Source organism: Peromyscus eremicus, chromosome 15 (assembly GCF_949786415.1).
Source record: "Peromyscus eremicus chromosome 15, PerEre_H2_v1, whole genome shotgun sequence".
Classification (NCBI taxonomy): Eukaryota; Metazoa; Chordata; class Mammalia; order Rodentia; family Cricetidae; genus Peromyscus; species Peromyscus eremicus.
Window position 1 is genome coordinate 89,088,218 of NC_081431.1, and position 21,130 is coordinate 89,109,347.

A 21,130-nucleotide genomic window follows, 5' to 3' on the forward strand; every position below is an offset into this window, starting at 1 on the left:
TTGAATTATGATCTGAATATTCTCTGGATTTCCTCATTCTGTGTTGTTATGTCTCCCTTTTTGTTTCTGATTTTGTTAATTTGGATGTTCTCTTTCTCTGTCTTTTGATTAGTTTGGATAAGGGCTTGTCTATCTTGTTTGTTTTCTCAAAGAACCAACTCTTTGTTCTATTGATTCTTTGTATTTTTCTATTTGTTTCTATTTCATTGGTTTCAGCTCTCAATTTGATTATTTCCTGGCATCTCTTCCTTCTAAGTGAGTTTGCTTTTTTTTGTTCTCCAACTTTCAGATGTGCTGTTAAGTCATGATTGTGAAATTTCTGCAACTTCTTTATGTGAGCATTTAGTGCTATGAAGTTTCTCCTTATTACTGTTTTCACATTGTCCCATAATTTTGTGTATGTTGTTCATTCATTTTCATTGAATTCTAGGAAGTCTTTTAATTTCTTTCTTTATTTCTTCTTTGACCCAATGATGATTCAGTTGAGCATCATTCAGTTTCTGTGAGATTTTAGACTTTCAATAACTTGTCTTGTTGTTGAATTCTAAATTTAACCCAAAATGACCTGATAAGATACAAGGGGTTATTCCAATTATTTTGTATCTGTGGTGATTTGCTTTGTGATTGAGTATGTGGTTAATTTTAGAGAAGGTACCATGGGGTGCTGAGAAGAAGTTATAATTCTTTATGTTTGGGTGTAATGTTTTGTAGATGTCTACTAATTCCATTTGAGTCATAACATCTGTTACTTCCCATATTTCTGTATTAAATTTCTGTCTGGCATACCTGTGCTTTGGTGAGAGTGTGGTTTTGAAGTTTCCCACTACTAGCATGAAGGGATTGATGTGTGATTTAAGCTTTAGTAATGTTTTTTCTACATATGTAGGTGTTCTTATATTTGTGACATAAATCTGCAGAATTGAGATTTCGTCTTGATGGACTTTTCCTGTGATGAGTATGATATGTCCTTCTTGATTTCTTTTGATTAATTTTAGTTTTAAATCTACTTTTTTAGATATTAGGATAGCTACACCAGCTTGCTTCTTAAGTCCATTTGATTAGAAAGTCTTTTCACAACTCTTTACTCTGAGATAGTGTCTGCCTTTGAAGTTGAGGTGTGTTTCTTGATGCAGCAGAAGGATGGATCCTGTATTTGTTAGTCTGTATCTTTTTATAGTCAAATTGAGCCCATTGATATTAAGGGATATTAATGACAAGGGATTGTTAATTTTTCTTATTTTTGGTGATATTGTGAGTTTCCCTTGTTTGGGATTTGTTTGTGTAGAATTATCTATTACCTGTGCTTTTGTAGGTGCATCTAAGTTTCTTAGGTTGGAGTTTTCTTTTATGTGTTTTTTGTAGGGCTGGATTTGTTGATAGTTATTGTTTAAATCTGGTTTTGTCATAGAATATCTTGTTTACTCAGTATATGGAGATATATAATTTTACTGGGTATAATAGTCTGGGTTGGCATCTGTGGTCTCTTAGTGTCTGTATAACATCTGTCCAGGACCTTCTCGCTTTCAGAATCTCCATTGAGAAGTCGAGTGTTTTTTTAATGATCTGCCATAATATGCTACTTGTGCTTTTTCCTTCAAGCTTTAAAATTTCTTTCTTCATTCTGTATGTTTAGTGGTTTGATTATTATGTGGCAAGGGGATTTTATTGTGGGGTCTTGTTTATTTATTGTTCTGTAAGCTTCTTGTATCTTCATAGGCATTTTCTTGTTTAGGTTGGGAAAGTTTTCTTCTATGATTTTACTGAATATATTCTCTGTACCTTTGATCTGGTATTCTCCTTCTTCTATCCCTATTATTCTTAGATTTGGTCTTTTCATGGTGTCCCAGATTTCCTACATGTTTTTTGTTATGATTTTGTTGGATTTAATGTTTTCTTTGAGTGATGAATCTGTTTCCTTTATCATATCTTCAATGCCAGAGGTTCTCTTTTCCATTGCTTGCCATCTTTTGGTTATGTTTACATCTATAGTTCCTGTTCATTTACTAGTATTTTCCATTTCCAGCATTCCCTTGGTTTGTGTCTTCTTTATTACCTCTATTTCAACTTTCAAGTCATGAACTGTTTTCTTCACCTGTTTTATTGATTTTTCTTGACTTTCTTTAAGGGATTTATTGATTTCTTCCATTTTTTGTTTGTGTTTTCATTGATTTCTTAAATGCAACTTTTCACTTTCTCTTTAAAGGACCCTATCATCTTCATAAAGTCATTTTAAGGTTGATTTCTTCTATGTTGGGATGTTCAGGTCTTGCTGTTATAGTACCACTAGGTTCTGATGGTACTATGTTGCTATTTATATTGTTGAGTGTATTCTTGCACTTATGTCTACCCATCTCTTGTTCCATTCGGTGCAAACATTGTTGGTGTCTGTGTCTCTGGGAGTCACTCTTGGTCCAATAGACAATGGTGAAGTTTGTGTCTTAGAGAACTGTTGGAATCTCTGGGAATAGATGGGTTTGAGGGATGGAATGGGGCTTATAGATTACAAGATCCATTGGGGGTGGTCGGAAAAGCCTGCCTACATGAGTCTTGCCTGCTGACATGCATCTGGCTCTTCACTAATGGTTTTTAAGATAAGCTGTTCCCAAGAAAACAACTTCAGATCACAAGGACATATAGCCAGCTGTCTGATTTGTTGAACCAAGGCTTTACATTTATGAAGCATCCTAATTACTATGCTAGTTTCTCTTGCTAGTTCTCCTGATAACATAAGACAGTGATTAATTTTCTACACAATTTCCTAACCTCAGTACTTCATAGACCTGAGAAAGGCTATGTATGTTTCATTTTTTTATGGTATAAAGAAACACACAGGACAGAAAAAATATATGTTAAAATTTAAAACACTTTTCATATCTCTATGCCTTGGAGAGTCCCAAAGTGAGCTTATATTATGAAAATTAAGTAAACCTGAGTCACAACCAAATCATTTATGATACAGCTCTCTCTGTAAACACTTCCAGTCCCAGAGAGCATTGCATTTACAACTTATCACAAAATGTTAGTTTAAAATGTTTTTACACTCAGAAATATAGAATACAATACACAATTTCCTTATTTTTATACTTCTAAGTAGTTTCCTTTAATAACTCCTTTAAATTCTTTATATCTCTTTAGGTAGATAACAAAATAACTGGATCTTTCTTTGGAGCTTTAGCTGCAATTACAGCCACGCCAATTAGAGAGTTGAGATTTATCACATATGTGTTGTAGAGATTACTCTGTTTTTTATTATTTACTTAAGAAATGGAATGTGACCTATACTTCATACCTGTTCTATCTACGACCTTGAGGCACTGCCCCTTGAGATGTAGCAGATAACTGTCCTATCTTCCTGTGACTTTGATGTACCTGCCTTTGGGGTGAGGCTTGGAGCTATGCTTAAGATCTGAGATGCACATAGGTCATTATCTTCTTCCCCTTGTGGCCTTGGATATTGAGATGGATCCAGGCCAAAGAAAGAAGCAAGTACCAAGGAATTCCAGGGCCCTACAATAAATCTCCCATCCTGTAGTGAGTCTTCCTCCCTAATAAGTTCTTTTACCTTTTAAACAGACTATAGATTTCTCAATCTAGGGACCATTGTCAAGATGTCAAGATTCTATTTCTCTCTAATCTTTTTTTTTTTTTTTTTGATTTCTGGGAATCCTTCTTCACATGTCACGTCATCCTAAAATTCAAACTTTCCATTTTGATATTAATAATGTTCAAATGTTCCACAATGAAAAGTAAGTCTTTCCAACAGCAATCTCTGAATTCTCCAGAAGGAAGATGAGGCCCCACAACAACAACTCTACCCTGGTCCATAATGATGCCGTTGAACTCAAAAGCACTCTCAATGATCAGGTTTGGACTAGAAACTCTTTGGAATAGTTCTAAAATGAGATGGTCCATCATATTAAACTTCTAGCCAGAATCTCAGATAACCTTACCCATTACTCTGAGACTGGCTACAGACTTTACAGCTAGTCCTATTAAGACTTAACCATTTAGCTTTCTTACAGGATTCCACAGAGATACTGTCACCCCCTAAACAGCAGGAAGCAATTAAAAAAATGAAACTCCCTCTCCCCAAAATTTTTATTTTCTCAGGGTTAATGGATAAATTGTTATAGGGTTGGGAATGGAACAAAATAGACTCAAAATTCTCTTTTAGAAAAAAAATGGTAATAGATGGATGTATGTTATTAAGGTAGATTATTGTATCTACTAGTAAACTAATTTAGCAAACTATCAGCCTTAGATAAATTGCACTGATATGGATTCTTGTATATTAATACAAATGTAAACTATTTTTCTATTCTTATTTAAGATAATTTGTATAGTGGTACAAACTCAAAATTGTAATTGTCATATTATACACATTTTCCTACTCTTATTTGAAATACTTTGTATACTGATACAAATATAAAATTACATTCATTATACTGTATGTATGTTCTATCTCTGTTTAGAATATTTCGTATATTGATACATATTAAGGATATTGTTGTCATCTTGCCTATTGTACTATACATTTCTACCTCTGTTTAAGATATTTTGTATATTGTCCCAATTTTAAGGTCACTGTTTTTATACAGTACATCTATTTACAGATTGTTTACTTTGTTAATGTGTAACCTTAATCCTTAGGTTATTTAGGTAGATAAGACTTATAGAACTATAGTCACCTATGCTTGTCATTTCTATAGTTATGTTAGTTATGTTCTCTAGATTTACAGAAACATATGTCAGATGGATCAGTAATCTTCAAACACTTCATAAACCTAGAGAATATGGCATTTAAATGTTTTGATAATTTAGAATTATATTGACATGAGACATGATTGCTCCTGGCAACACTGATCTACTCACAAAAGAATGCTGGGCTTCTAAGACACTCTGGAAGTTTGTCTTCTTCTTGGCACAAAATGGACTGCTCTGGGCAAAGAACTGCACTTGCCTCAACTGCTCACAGACAAGGATAGTTCTTTGTTTAACAGGCAAAAATGCTGTTCTTTCTGCATGAGCAGGACAAAAGAAAAAGGGACTACTGAACCTTGCCAAGATAGGTAAGATGGTCTTTCAAAATTCCTCCTTCTAAAAATGGCCTGTAGCCAAAATGGATGCTCAAATGGTGCTGAGAATCTTTAGATGAATGTCCAGACTGTCAGCTGTCTCTGTCTATTCTCACAATTTTTTTGAAAATGTCTTGCTTGCACTGTTGTATCAGGTAATATTATTTTCTCTCTCAGGTCTTTGATGTGGTTGAAAACTAGACAGTTATAATTGTAATCCTCTCATACCTTAGCTAAGAACATTTCAGACAATAACATTAGATTCTTTAGGATAAAACAACTGTTGGAATAATCTCTGTAACATGCCATTTACCTATGAGCTGGATAATTTCTAGATTTTAATATGTCTCTTGTTTGATGATTTTCTTGGTAGTTGTATTTCTCTTTTAGTTTATGTTATTACCTTTACCCTCTCCTGGACAATACGTGGTAATTGTTCCTATTATATATAGTTTTATATTAGGTGAGAACTTTCTTAATTACACAAAAGGAAGAGATGTAGTAGATATCAGTTCTATCTATGACCTTGAAGCACCGCCCCTAGAGATGTAGCAGGTAACTGTCTTACCTTCTTATAACCTTGAAAAACCTGCCCCTAAGATGTGGCTTGATGCTATCCTTAAGACCTGAGATGTAGCTATACAGCCCTCTTCTCTCCCTGGTGGGCTTGAATGCTGAGACAGACCCAGGTGGAAGAATAGCATTGGACTGTTACTTGGACTTCAAGAACCCTAAATCTCCCTGCTGTAGAAAGTCTTCCTCCCTAATAAATTCCTTTACCCTTTAAGCAGACTCCACAGATTTCTCGTAATAGTGAGCTTCAAATGTAACTCCTATATTCAACATAAAAGACTATGTTGGGTATATATAGCTATGAAGAAGAAAGAGAGGGGAAGCCAATATGAGAGATGTAGAAAGAGCCAATATGAGAGCACAAAGAAGGATCAACATGAGAAAATAATGACAAAAACTTTTCAGAATGTGTGTGAGTTCATTGCATTCCTAAAAACGACCTCAGATAAATAGTCCTAAGTTTTGCTATACTGTGAATTTGTCTTTGAGCCCTGTCTGCAGCCTTGGAGGTTGTCTCCCATTCTGCAATAAACTCTGTTTCATTAATTCTTTGTGTTGTTCTCTTTGTTTCTAATTTATTAATTTCCTTGAGTTTGATTATTTCTTGCTCTCTACTCTTCTTGGGTGAATTTTCTAGAGCTTTTTTTTTGTTCTAGAGCTTTCAGGTATGCTATTAATTCACTAGTGTAGGATTTCTTCAAATTCTTTATGTAGGCACTTAATGCCATGAACTTTCCTCTTAGCACTATTTTCTTAGTGTCCCATAAGTTTGGATATGTTGTGCACTCATTTTCATTGAGGTCTAGGAAGTCATTAATTTCTTTTTTTAATTCTTCCTGAACTCAGTAGTGATTCAGCTGAGATTTGTTTAGTTTCCATGAGTTTTTTGTAATTTATGTTGTTGTTGAATTCTAACTTTAAGCCATGGTAGTCTGATAAAATAGAGGAAATTATTCTAAATTTTTTGAATCTGTTGAGATTTGCTTTGTGACTGAGTATGTGGTCAGTTTTAGAGAATGTTCCATGGAGTGCTGAGAAGAAGGCATATTCTTTTGTCCATTAAGAGTCATAATATTTGTGCTTTCTGTATTTCTCTGTTAAATTTCTGTCTGACAGGCCTGTCCTTTGGTGAGAGTAGGGTGTTGAAGTCTCCCACTATTAGTGTGTGGGGTTTGCTGTGAGATTTATGCTTTAGTAATGTTTCTTCTATATATGTGTGTGCCCTTGTATTTGGGGCATAAATGTTAAGAATTGAGGAGGTTTAGGTGTGTGGAGTTTGGCAGTGGAGTGGATCTTAGAGGGACAGAATCCTGTGGGTGAAAGGGGTGGTGGTGCAGCTTGAAAGCAGGTTTCTCACCTGCTTGCTGGCTGGGGGAGACTGTACCAGAGTGGTGGATTTCCACTAGATTTGGGGACTGGCACAGATGCCGTGCTGATGCTGGGATGGAAGGGGGAGGGGCATGGGATGTGCCATCATGTTTAGGGTCTGGAGTTTGGGGCAGTCCAACTGGGAGTCCAGTCCCTCACCAGCTTTTCCAACTGGTGTGCTTTGTACCTATGCCTATGTAGTCTGCTGAGGCTGCAGGGAGGGCTGGTCACAGGGAGGATGTTCAGGTGTGCGAGGTTGGGTGGCAGAGTGAGTCTTGGAGGGACATAGTCCAGTGGGCAGAAGGGGTTGTGATCCCGCCTGGGGGCAGGTCTCTCACCTACTCAACTTGTCAACTCAGGGGGACTGCCTGTTATCTTTGTGTGAATAATAGTTAAAGCCATCTTTTATAGATGGGACATTAAGTTGTGAATCTGTGTATGTGTGTGTGTGTGTGTGTGTGTGTGTGTGTGTGTGTGTGTGTGTGTGTGTTTGAACATAACTATATGTGTAGGTGGGATACAATAAGTGTATATGTGTGTTGGATATGAGTGTATGTGTAGCTACGCAAAATGTAAGAAAGTTCAAGTTATACTTAAATTATGTCCCTAGTGAAAATTTCATATTGTTAACATTTCATATGACCCAATTTCTTTGTAGGATTTAAACAGCATGCTTGTGGTCAACTCTAATCCCTTACTTAAACACATTCAAGAAAAAAAATATACATGGCATAACTTCCTAACAAACATACCAGATTCTGTTAGGTACAATGTCATTGTTGATAAAACATGCCTGGTTTGTTAAGAAAATTTACAGTGTATGATTTCTTAATCTCTGTCTTATAGAGTTTTACTCACTTGGAGAATGTAAAAAGGTAGTTCGTACACACAAAAAAAGATGACTCATATTTTTGCAAGTGAGTGGTTAGTGTTTCTCCTTCTTCCTTGAGATAATTGGTCACCATTCCAAATGGTATAGGTAGCGTAAGCCAGGAACAGGGTTTGGATGGCTGTGGATATGACTGAGATAGCCCCCTCTGAGATGACTTCAGTGGGACAACTCAACTTTTTTCCCAAATATAGGACATATATGGAATTAGGAAATCTGGGGACAAAACCTAATTTGCATTAAGTGGCAGTATCCTATTATATAGCTAAGATTAGTGGAGGCAGAGCCCTATCAAAATGGCTAGAGCATTAACCTAATTATCATGTGGGCCTCAGGGGAAGAGCATTTGCAAGGAACTATGCCCAGAGTCATCCTTGAGATAAGTAAGCCATCTGGGCCTAGAGACATCCTCAAAATCAGGGCATGAAGAAAGTAGGAAGCCTCCCTGGTGAGGGAGTCCTTCATGTTGCCATGCAAGAGAAAGCTGCCAGGCTATGATTGGCAGCAACCGCTGACCAGCAGGAACTCCCAATAGTGGTTTTATTACTTAACAAGATGTTGTATTAAATATCCTGTGTCAAAGCACACCAGACTTGCATAGAAAAGTCCTTGGATATCCCACTAGTGATACAAAATAATGGATATTATCACTGGTGTTAAATTTGATCCTTGTATTGTTGTATGCTTTTGAGACTATGAAACAGACAATATAGTCTTTAAAGCAGATCTCTGTGGGTTTGAGGCCAGCATGGTCTACAGAGTGAGATCCAGGACAGGCACCAAAACAATACAGAGAAACCCTTACTCGAAAATGCCAAAAAGTTCTTAGTTTTTAATTTGTGAGTTTATGATATAATTATATCATTATTTTCTTTCTTTTCTATATCCACTCCCTCCAATATGTTTCCTTGCTCTCTTTCAAACTCTTGGCTGGTCTCCATTTTCATTCATTGTTGTTACATATGTGTACATATATGTGTATCAATAGGTATTCTTATACAAATTCTGCTCAGACTATATACTGTTTGTGTGTTCAAGGCCCTTTTCATCCCAATAGTTATATACTATATGTCAATCAATTACTCAGGTATTTAATCATATTTTTTACTTTTACATCTTTGCATAACACACATAACACGTATTCTGAGTAAATATTTCTCTCTGTACATAATTTTCTTTATATTAGAAGAAAGTGAAATCTTAGAAAAGGTAAAAAGGGGTTACAAATTCAGAGTTATGAGAAGTTAAAGGTCTCAAGAAATAAGAAAAGTTTTGATGATACAAAGCAGTTTTTAATGAAAGAGCAGCTGTGACATAGTTGCTAACCACCGTATCATTAGCTCAGGCAAGAGGAAAACCGAAACTATACTGCCCCCCTATTTATCAGAAAATCAAATGCTAGGAGATTCCAAAGAATCACTGTAAATTTGTAAGAAACTAAGTAAACTTTACCTTACTAAAGGGTAGTTTTTCGTGATGTCTTCAAACTGACAAATTGTACCAAGGAAAATGAAATTTTAATACTATGGAAGGACCAAGTGACATATGACACACATTCAAAGTTAAATATGACAAAGAGGTATTTAAGACTGGTTAGACTAATATTTGAATTAATATACAAACAACTTTCAATGTGGTCATAAATGAGTGGAAAGAAGATAGAGAAGCAATGTATAGCATAAAACATATTTTAAATGTCAGAAAAGAACACAGGAGAAATGTGTAAGACACAGACACACATACATGAACACACACACACACACACACACACACACACACACACACAGAGAGAGAGAGAGAGAGAGAGAGAGAGAGAGAGAGAGAGAGAGAAAGAGAGAGAGAGAGAGAGAGGTGTATTAAATAATGATCATGGCCAAAGGTTGTACACTGAGGTATGACAGCTTAGGAAGGCTAGAGGTACAAAGTTCAGACAGAGACAAATGCTCTGATAAATTCTATTAAGTTAGGTGTTATCCTGAAATATTGTTCCAAAGAGGTTAGCTATATTGGAGAAAGATGTGTAGTCCAAGGTATTTTGGAAGAAATTTGAGTCATTTCTCTGAAATCAATTTACTTTGAAATACACCAAAATATGAAAATGACTGTTCAATACACGTATATATACATACATGCTTACACACACACACACACACACACACACACACACACACACACACACACACGTGTGTGATGTGTAAGGAAAACAAATACAATAAAATTTGCAAAAGCAGATTTAATAAAAATTATCATTTGCTATAGTGATGGTTTAATTTGCTTTTAAAAAATGTGAAAATGCAGATCAAATTAAGACTGCAGGAAAAATAAGAATATTATATTTATGTCAGTGTATATAAATTAGTGAAAAATAGAAGGATGTGTAAACAGAGGCTTTTTTGTCGTGTGCATCCTGCAGCCATTTCCAAATAATTACTCAGGCTTAATATTAATTACAAAGTGTTTGTCCAATTGCTCAGGCTTATTACTATCTAGCTCTTACAATTTAAATTAAACCATTTCTATTAATCTATGATTTGCCATGTGGCCATGGCATTACTGGTTTCCTGGCACTTGCTTCTTGGGTGGCTGGATGGTGTCTGACCCTGACTCTGCCCTCCTCCCTGTGTCTCTGCTTATGTTTCCTGCCTAGCTCTATCCTGTCTTGCCACAGGCTGAAGCAGCTTTATTAATTAACCAATGGGAGTAACACATATTCACAACATACAGAAAGATATCCCACATCATTTCTCCTCTTCTGTCTAGTCAAAAAGGAATATTGTAACTTTAACATAGTAAAATTACATATAAAAAACAGTTACCAAGAAAGAATTATAGTTACAATATTTAGTCTATTTGTATTTGGCAAAATTAAAAAAAAAAGTACTCTATCATCTATCCTACCTTTGTGTTTCTAAAGTTTCATATCTATTTTATCTTTTATCATAACTAAGGACAACTACAACTATCTATTCTTCAACTCCATTAAAGACCTCAGAAGGATATACTATCATCTAAGTGAACAGGAAGTGTGTTGTAACCAACATTACAAATGACAGAGAGATCTGGCTGCCTCAATAGTCACCTAAATTTCTTCTGCAGCATTGGGGTATCCATCTTCAACATGTAGGCCTGGAGTATCTGGCAGACTTTTTAGTGAAGCAGGACATTTGAAGGAATGTTTTGTGTACATTGGCAAAGTTCATCAGTCACTTTCTGCTATGTCCTGTAGAATGTCTGGCAGTTTCTTCTGTGAAGCAGGAGCCTGAATGACATCTTGCCTTGTTTTGCCAAGTTCAACAGCACTTTCCTGTGGTTTCTGCATGTCCAGTTTGGATAGTGTATTGTCAGTAGTTGAGGTAAGGGCAGTTTCTTCCCCAGTGACTAAATTTTGCAATAAAGAAAATGGAGTTTCTTTGATGCCCGTCTTTTCCAAAGTAGATTGTTGCTGCCAGCAGCAGACTTGTCTCATTGCTATGAAAAGTCCAAATTATTAATATATTTTAAATGCCATATTCTATAGGTCTTTGAAGTGATTGAAGATTACCTGTCTATCTGAAATATGTCTCTGTATACATACAAAACCTAACTAACTTGACTAAGTTTGAATATTATAGATGACTACCTATTAATCTGTATTCCTTAATTAAAGATTACATTTTTAATGAGCTGCATAAACATAGTATCTTAAATAAGAGTAGGAATATACATGTAGTACAACAAATTAGACTTTATATTTTTATTAATAAACCAAAATACATATTAATGTAAACCATATAAGATTAAGAGCTAGTTTTTGGATTAAAGTAGATTAAATAATCTACACTTTTATCCTATCATTTCTATATCCACTTTTTTCTTTTCAAAATGAGAATCCTAAATATAAACTCCTTTGTTCAGCTTTTTCCCCTAACAACTACTAATAACAAACTAACCACCCACCCACCCCAAACAATGACAAATATCAGTAAAGCACTGAATGACTAAAAAACATCCACCCCACGTCTTGGGAATGTGGGCATCATCATTGTTAAAATTACTTCCTGATGTCTGGGGGTGATGGCATCTTTAGGGGACCCTGAAATGAAATTGGGATAATGGTCAAGTCCTGGGAGAGCTCACTTTTGTTGTCATTTGTTGTCCAATCTCTATGTAATAGGAGAGTGCAGGGCTTGTCTTAAATCTTAGTAAAAGTGGTCTGCTAGGCAGGATCTTCTTAACCAGCCACCTTGGAATTGTCCTGAGCAGTTTGTATTCCATAATTCCATAGCCAAATTGTATGTGGTGTCTGTAAGCTTAGTGGTATTATCATAGTCCAGGTGGAATCATTGTTGTGGGATCCCATGATAGTTTTGGAGACTTCAGAGATTGCATAAATCAGATTATTTATTTTCTCGGTATTTTTTTTGGAGGGTAGTTCTCCCTTCCTCTTTGGATGCTTATTTTTCCAAAGGTCTTTAAATTCCTTAAAGCGGTTGTTTTTATTTTCCTGGAAGACAGAACCAAAAGCCTTCCCCAATCCTAACTTTGAGGAAGTTCCCTTTTGTCAAGTTATATCTCATCAAAAGAAAAGAATTTGTTTATCCTATGAGTTAGTTTAAATTGAATGGTCATATTGTTTGTTGAACTATCACCTCTTCTAACTAAAAGGTCTCTCTTATTCAAATCAAACCTTTATCAATTTTGATGGTATTTGTAGCTTTTATTCTCCTAAACAAAACTTCTTCCCCAACATAACACATACCCTGGTTTCCATTCTGAGATCTACACATCTTTAAAGTATACAGGCTGATTTAATTCTGTACTTTTTTATTATTCAATGTCTCTCCACAGCTGTCATTCCTTTCTCATAGAAAATTCAAAGTTAATAAAGCATTATGCAATTTCTTTCTAGGGGTCTTTATTACCCCTTTCAATTTATTTACTATATTCTTTAGAGTTCAATTTGATCTCTCTATAACTGCTCTACCTGTGGGATTGTTTATATACCTGTGATATGCTAGATACTGTAATAAGCAAGAGCTGTTTCATTTTACCATAGACACATGCTGTAGCATTGTCAGTCTTAATTTGTACAGAAATAGCCATGATGTCGATAACTTCTAGAAAAATGTGTGGTTACAGAATCATCCTTTTCAGAACTCAAAGCAGTAGCCCATTGAAATCCTGAATAGGTATCAATAGTGTGGTGTACCTATTTTAATTTTTCAAATTCTACAAAATGAAACACATCCTTCTGCTGGATTTCATTCCTTTGATTACTTTTTGGCTGCTTTCTGCTTATAGTGGAGTTTGGCTGTATGAAAAACAAGAAGGATATTTCCTTATAATTTACCTGACTTGTTGCCAATTGTTGGAAAAATCATTTTTTAAACCCTGGTTATTGACATGATTTTTTTTTATGAAACTCTGAGGCATCCACCACATTTCCTATCAGTAGTTGACCAATATCTTTATTACCTTATACTACAGGGCCTGGCAGACCCATATGGGATCTGATGAGTGTTATATATAAAGGATAATTCCTATTCCTGATTATTTCTTGTAACTGTATAAATAAGGAGGCTAATTCTGACTCAGAAATAAATTCAGCAGTTGCAATATGTAAAATAACTCTTTCTCCTTACTAAGAGTCAGTAACTATGTTAAGAGGTTCTGTAAAATCCATTAATACCATGAGAATAGCATATAATTATGACTTTTGGACAGTAGTAGAAGGGCTTTGAGTCACTCTGGGAGGCCAGCTCCCAGACTGGCTCCCACATTTTACTGCAGGGAACTCTTCAGGAGTGAGGCATAAGAGATTTAGATAGAAGGAGAGAGGAGAGAGAAGCAGATAGAAACTTGGGAGGGCCTTGATTCTTATCCATTGGCCTCTTCTGTCTCTACTAAAGGGCTATTTATAGGAGAGCCAAGGGGTGGATCAAGGACCTCCCCCTAGCTCAGCTAAGTGTGTACCCTTCCAATCACCTAGTAACCATGCACATGGTCAAGCTGTAGTGGCTAGCCATTCCAGCTTTGATCTGGAAGTTCCAACCCCCACTGAGACTTAGGCAACTGTCATGCCTATAAGGCAGAGCCAAGGGAGGTACCTGGAGACCAGAGATCTGGATCTGTGAGCGCTCTCTCTGTTCTGGGACCCTGGGCGGTGGAGGTAGGCCAAGCAGAGCTCCAGAGAACACTGCTGGACTGCAATACACCTTCCCTAGACCCCACGACCTACCTATCCCTTAATTTGTAAGTTACGCCATTAAATAAATCTCCTTTTAACTATGTGGAATGGCCTTAATAATTTCACCAATACGAGCAATCCTCTAATGCAGCTCTGCTTAATGAAGCAAGCTCAGATCTCACTAGAAAAACTCTCTGGGTCTCCAGAGCTCCCCAATCTTGATATAATAGAGCCCTCCAGGCTCCTCAGATAGACTGTGCCTGTTTTTTAGATCATTCTTCTTGATTGATTTTCCATTCATACATTCAGGGAGTTATCTAGAAGAAAGTTGTCTGTCTTTGACTACCAGCCACTGGCAAGAGGGGGTTCAGAGCTCTGACCTAGGTCCCTACTAAGAGCTTGCAAACATGCACAATGGTTTTCATAGCTGCCACACCTCCCAGTAAAGGAGTAGAAGATAACAAACATATAATATCCTTTTTGGAATATATCTAAGGTGACTACAACAGTCTTTAGCTGCACTAAGGCCTTTTTAAAACTCTTTCATAACAGATGTTCAATAAAATTTTCAAGAGGCTATTTTGATTCCAAGGGGAAAATAGTCATTTCAAAACACTTCACAGTAAACAAAAACTCATGCTAATTATAAAAATATTTTAGCTGTTTAAGTAGCTCATCTATACATGTGTTAGAAACTAACTCAATTGTGGGAGGCCTGCCCCTTTCTAAAGAGAGACAGGAAGAGTGGAAACTTCTAGGAAGAAGAGAGAAAAGCTCCTCTAATTATGACACCTTCACTTTAGTTTTCCAGAGGGCACTGTGTAGCTAGAGTTTTCCTGCCTGGCCCACGGTCAGGGCAAATCTCTCTCACCCGCCAGTCCCACAGCCACTCAGACCCGATCAAGTAAACACAGAGACTTATATTAGTTACAAACTGTATGGCCGTGGCAGGCTTCTTGCTAACTGTTCTTATATCTTAAATTAATCCATTTCCATTAATCTATACCTTGCCACATGGATCTTCCCATGCGGCTTGTCATGGTGGCGGCTGGCAGTGTCTCTCTCTCCGCCTTCCACTTCCCAGAATTCTTCTCCTTGTCCTGCCTATACTTCCTGCCTAGCCAATGGCCAATCAGTGATTTATTTACTGACCAATCAGCAACACACTTGACATACAGACCATCCCACAGCAGCACTGAGATCATAAAATTATATTTTTTAAGCTGTCATAAAAATATTAAAACATATCTGAAGATAAAAGAGTAATACTTCAAGGTGCTTTTAATGTGATTGATTTGGTTAATTCTTTAAAAATTAATGTTGTCTGGACTAGACAAATATTGATGGAGTAATAAAAACAATTCCAATATGAACTTACATTTAACATTTACACTTTTTACAAACTTTCATTCAATATTTATACTTTTTACAGACTTACATTCAACATTTAAACTTATATTCAACATTTACACTTTTTTCAAACATATTCAAAAGGAAACTTTGTAGGACTATTTTACAAACTTCAGCACATATCTAGAAGAGATTTCTTAGAACTATTTACTAAACTTATATTCAAGAAGAGACTCTTTTAATAAACATCTAAACCGAATCTCTTAACAGAGTTTTTCTTTCAACAAGATACAGAATATCAGAATCATGAGTAATTACCATACTGAACTCCCCTAAAGTTCCTAGAAAAAGCTTCCCATGCAGCTATTAGGCCTCTGGAGTAGTGCCAATGGAGCTGACATTGCTCTGTTCCACACTCCTCACTAAACTCAGCCAGCTAGCAAGCTTCTGAGAGTACAATTTACCCCTTCTTAATTTTTAAAGCTGTTTCTTAAGATTGCCATGGACTCTTTCCACTATGCCTTATCCTTGACGATTATAAATAATGCCTGTGTTATGTTCAATTTACCATCTTGTTTTTTCATAGCAAATAATTCCTAGCTGACAAGCAAGCTGTTCACCTCTTTCTAATTCCAAGGAGAGAAGTTAACAAAGCTTGAGGAAAAAAATAGTATTTTGAGCTGAAAAAAAAAAAAAACCCTGAAGAAACAGATTTGGGGGCAGTGCAGTACTGGTATCTCTATTACAGACTACATTTCCCAAACTGTCCTTTTTTATAGCATCACACTGTTATGTACTAAATTTCCCATGCTGCCTTTCTCTTTATCATCACTACATTTCCCAAGCTACTTTTCAAAGTATATTTCCCAAATTGACTATCTGGGTCTGGGAGAAAACCCAGCTGTAGCCAATGGTGGCCATTATTCTCCCAGTTTCATTCACATGGTCAAAATCAAGTTTCTGCTCTTTTGTTATAGGTGATTTTTAAGTCCAGATTAAGCTTTTCTCCTGCTACTATCCCTGGAATGGATCATGTCCATCTGCTTGCACTCATACAGGTGTTTGCTGCCAGAAGCAAAATCCCCTCAGGGCTTGCTCCCCCACCTTACCAGATCAGTGTAAAAAGATGTAAGTACTTGAAATAAAGTTTTTTTCAGTAAGATTTTTCCCCTGGATAGACCCTGTTTGTCGCTGCTTGTCCCCTCCCTCAAGATGTAGAATCCCTGATGCCTTAGCTGAGGCTCAGTTTCTCTGCTGTTTCCAGACCAGCAGTCCCTCCCCAGGTCCAACACCATCTTTGCTGTGACTCCATCTCGGTGGTTGCTACCCCTGCTTGACTTTCTGCCTGCTCTTTCTTGGGTTTAGACTCTGGCAGAATGGGATTCTGGCTACTGTTTTTACTGGCTTGAAGGAGAGACAAGAGTAGCAAAGAGGATTTGGCACATTCCAAGAGGTTTTTTTGCTTTTTCTAGGGCAATTACAGATTTCCCCATACTGATAGATGTTACTTCCAGATGAGATAAAATTTTGCCCTTACAGAAAGAGAAAAAATAATCTGAGAAAGAAAGGTCTGAAAGCCTTTTAGTTTTTCAGAGAGAGAGTTTTCCCCATGACTTCTGTTCTCTAAACTTTGGCTTCATGGTCAAATGGAAACTAATTTTGATTGTATGATGTTTTCATGCAGTGGCATCATCAGCAGAGTGAAAGGTTTTATTTAACCTGCATCTTCTTCAGGGAAAATTCTTTCCCTGTAGCTCGAGGCTTAGATCTAAGCTGTCCACAGGTCAAAAGCTTCCACAGAAAACTTTTTCTGCCCACTTTCTTTCATAGTATTTTTTCATGTCTCTGATTCTTGTCAGGAGTTTGCATTCATAGTCCAATAGTTGTAGATCAAGGACATAGTTTCTCTGTCTTGTTGGTTATCTTATTCTACCTTACCCTAATTTTCTTTATACCAAATATTCCTAATTCTACTCTTATTCTAAATTTCTTCATACACTGTATTTCTATATTCTACCTTATAGTTTTTTTCTTAATTTTTATAGAGAAAAATTAATATAAAAAGGAAAGAAATCTAGATAGAGAGAAATATATGCTACAGGCTCACTTTTCAACTTTGCCATTCTGCCACATAACTTTCACTCCTGAGAATAAAATACTGCCACCTTTATTTTTAATCCACTTTCAGGCACGCTTCCTTATACCCTTGACATACCCTGATACTCTTTTCATCAAGTCCTTGTCCCTGTTCCTGGTACCATCTGTGGGAGGCCGTCTGGGAGACTGGCTCCCACATTTTACCCCAGGGTACTCTTGAGGAGTGAGACATAAGAAATAAGGGTAAGATAGAAGAATAGATGGGAGAGAAACCTGTAGAAACACAGGATAGCCTCAAGAAGGCCTGGATCCTTATCCAGTAGACCCTTCTGTCTCTTCTAAAGGGCGATTGATAGGAATGCCAAGGGGTGGAGAAAAGACCTCCCCCCAGCTCACCCAAGTGTATACCCTTCCAGTCACCTAGTAAACATGCACATGGTCAAGCAATCCTATAATGCAGCTCTGCTGGGTGAAGCAGTCTTAGATTTCACTAGGAACCCTTTGTAGGCCTTCCCAAGCCACTTCACTTAAGTTCTCTGATTTATAACCTGTCTTTCCTGATTTGTTTACATCAGTATAGATTGTAGGGGCTTCAGATATTGGTTTCCTTGTACAATGTGATGAAGGATCCAATGAGATTGCTTTATAAAATAAATTATCTTGCTTTAAGGACATTTGTTAATCTCTCCCCCAAAATTACAGCAAGCCTTTTGCCAATGTTCACTTTCAGCTCATTATTTTTCAATTTCATCATTAGTAAAAGGCACTACAATTTTTCTGTGTCTCGTCTGACTAATTGATAAAGTCTCAATTTTTATTTTAGAATCAGCTCAGAGACTTTTTTGACATAAGTTTTTACTTTTTTACTCTGTTTTGTGGAAAAAATATCCATTCTACTATAATATCTTCTGTCTGCATTAATATTCCTATAGGAGAATGTGTGGAAGGTAAAATAATCAGAATGTAATCAAGCTCTGGATCCAAAGAATCCACATGCACATCCTGTAATTTCTTTACTGCCAAAGCCAATTCTCTCTCAACTTCAGCTGACAATTCTCTTGGAGTATGTAATTCATTACAACCATTTATGGTTTTGAACAAATTACTCAGTTTATCATTTTTAACACCAATAGTGGACCATATATTGTAAATATCTCCTAGAAATCTTTGGAAGTCATTAACTACATAATTGAACTCTCCTAATTTGCACCTTTAGGGGTCGAAATTTTTGGTACACATATTTTATATCCTAAATGATTAATAGAGTCTCTTCTTTGTATTTGTTCAGGAGCAATATGTAATCCTCAACAAAGGAAAATTTTCCATACTTCTTCAAATGTAATTTCTAAAGTATCTACATTTGAATCAGGCAGGAAAATATCATCCATGTAATGGTGAACTATCAATTGTGGAAATTGCTTACATATCATTTCTAAAGGCTGACTTACAAAATATTGGTACAGGGTAGGGCTATTTAACATTTCCTGTTGGAGAAGCTTCCATTGATATCTCCTAACGGGCTGATAAGTATTACAAGTAGGCACCATAAGGCAAATTTTTCTCTATCTTCTTCTTGTGAAGGTGTAATGAAGAAAAAGTCTTTTAGGTCAATAATTGTAAGAGTTCATCCTTTAGGTAATAGAGAAGGTAAATGAATTCCAGACTGTAGAATGCTTATTTGCTGAAGCACCCTATTAATAGCTCTTATATCAATTATCTGTCTCTATTTTCTAGATTTTTTTTTTCAAAAACAAATATAGGAGAATTCCAAGCACTCATTGATTCTTCAATATACTGGGCATTTAGCTGCTCCTCTGCCAGCTGTTCTAAGGTCTGCAGTATCTCTAATGTTAAAGACTCAAGCCATACCGATTCGTCCATTACTATTTTAAGGTAGGGCTGTTGGTCCATTTGAAAGATCAGCAGCTGTTGTGCCTTATTCTTGTACAACTGAATGGCCAGTGATTGTTCTTTATAATATTTCTAATATATTTCCCAGAAACATACATCAGATTATGGTTTGTTTCTGTGATCAGAGCAATGTTAATCTGAGTATTCCAATGCTGTAACTAATCATGTCCCCATAAATTCATTGCTATGTTAGCCACATATGGCTTTAATTTTTCTCTCTGTCATTCTGGCCCTATATATTTGAACCATCTCATTCTTTGTTTTACTTGAAATAAAGTTCCAATCCCTAAAAGCTGAATATTTACCTCCTGAAGAGGCAAATTTGGATGCCAAGATTCTGGTGTAATTATTGTTACACACACTCCTGTTTCTGTAAGACATTCAGTGACAACATCATTTATTCATATTTTTAATTTTGTTTTTGTTCATTTATAGAAGTTTGCCAAAATATTTGCTTTACAGCTTCTCCTGAATTTTTTGTTTTCTCTTCCATAGCTGTTCTATCATCCAGAGTAGCATGATTTCTTAGAATAAGCATTAAGTTCTTTAATTGCCCTGTGATGGAGTTTCCTCTGTGGTAAGAGGAAATGATTGAACTGCTTTTGGCGTGGGGGCCTATTAGAGGATCCTCAAGGTATTTCCCAATGTCAAAAGGTTACCTTGACTGTCCCTTATTGATCTACATTCATTAGTCCAATGTCTACCTTTGTCACACTTTCTGTAAATTCCAGAAGAAAGGGGCATTCTGATGGTTTTATTGTTAGAAAAAACTTTGTTTCTAGGAATGCCCTGTCTATATTCCCTTTTAGGTGACCTTGTTTGCTGCTATTGAAACACCTGATATTTCAATTTTTCTTCAAACCTCTGGAAATCATGTTTCCTATCCAAGCATCATCATGGTTATGAGATTCAATATTCACTGTATCTTAAGATCCATTCCTCTTATGGGTACTGATCTTGCCTTTAATGGCCTAATTACCCTTTTGTGTTGTGCATTAGCATTTTAAAAAACCAGAGCTTCAATTATTATTTGTCTAGCTTCTGAAATTGGTATCAATATACTTACTGCTGAAGTCAATCTTTGTAAGAAATCAATGAAGTTTATTTTGGGCCCTGTATATCTTTAGTAAATGACTTAGTAATCACTAAGTCTGTATCTTTAACAAAATGTTTTAATTATTTGTAAAAAAGCAATAATATAATAATGACAACCTTACATTATGTTTGTGTAATGACATGTAAATAGATTATAATATTTCATTGAAATAGGTAAATGATGTTAACAATATTTTTTTCTGGATAAATTGTCTTTAGATGCAATTCATTTTATGTAGAACACATTCCTTTCATAAACAGAATAATTTGTGTGATGATTTTTGGCCAGAAAGATTCTGAGAATTAAATAAAACATATGCTATTAGAGTAAATGTATTTATTTGTATATTTTTGTTGATTTTAAATACTACTTCTTAGAATATGCACAACTTCTCTCTGGACATATTACTGATTGAACAGGTATGAAGTTTTTTTTTCCACATTAAGTATCAGTCTTTATGGAAAACATAACATCACTTTAATGATTGCAACTTAATTGAAAACACTTTCTTTTGAGGAAATACGTATGGAGGTCTTATGAGCATTATCATAGTTTGAAAGTCAAATTGCCACTATTTAAAATCAAATGAATAGGAAAGCTTCCTT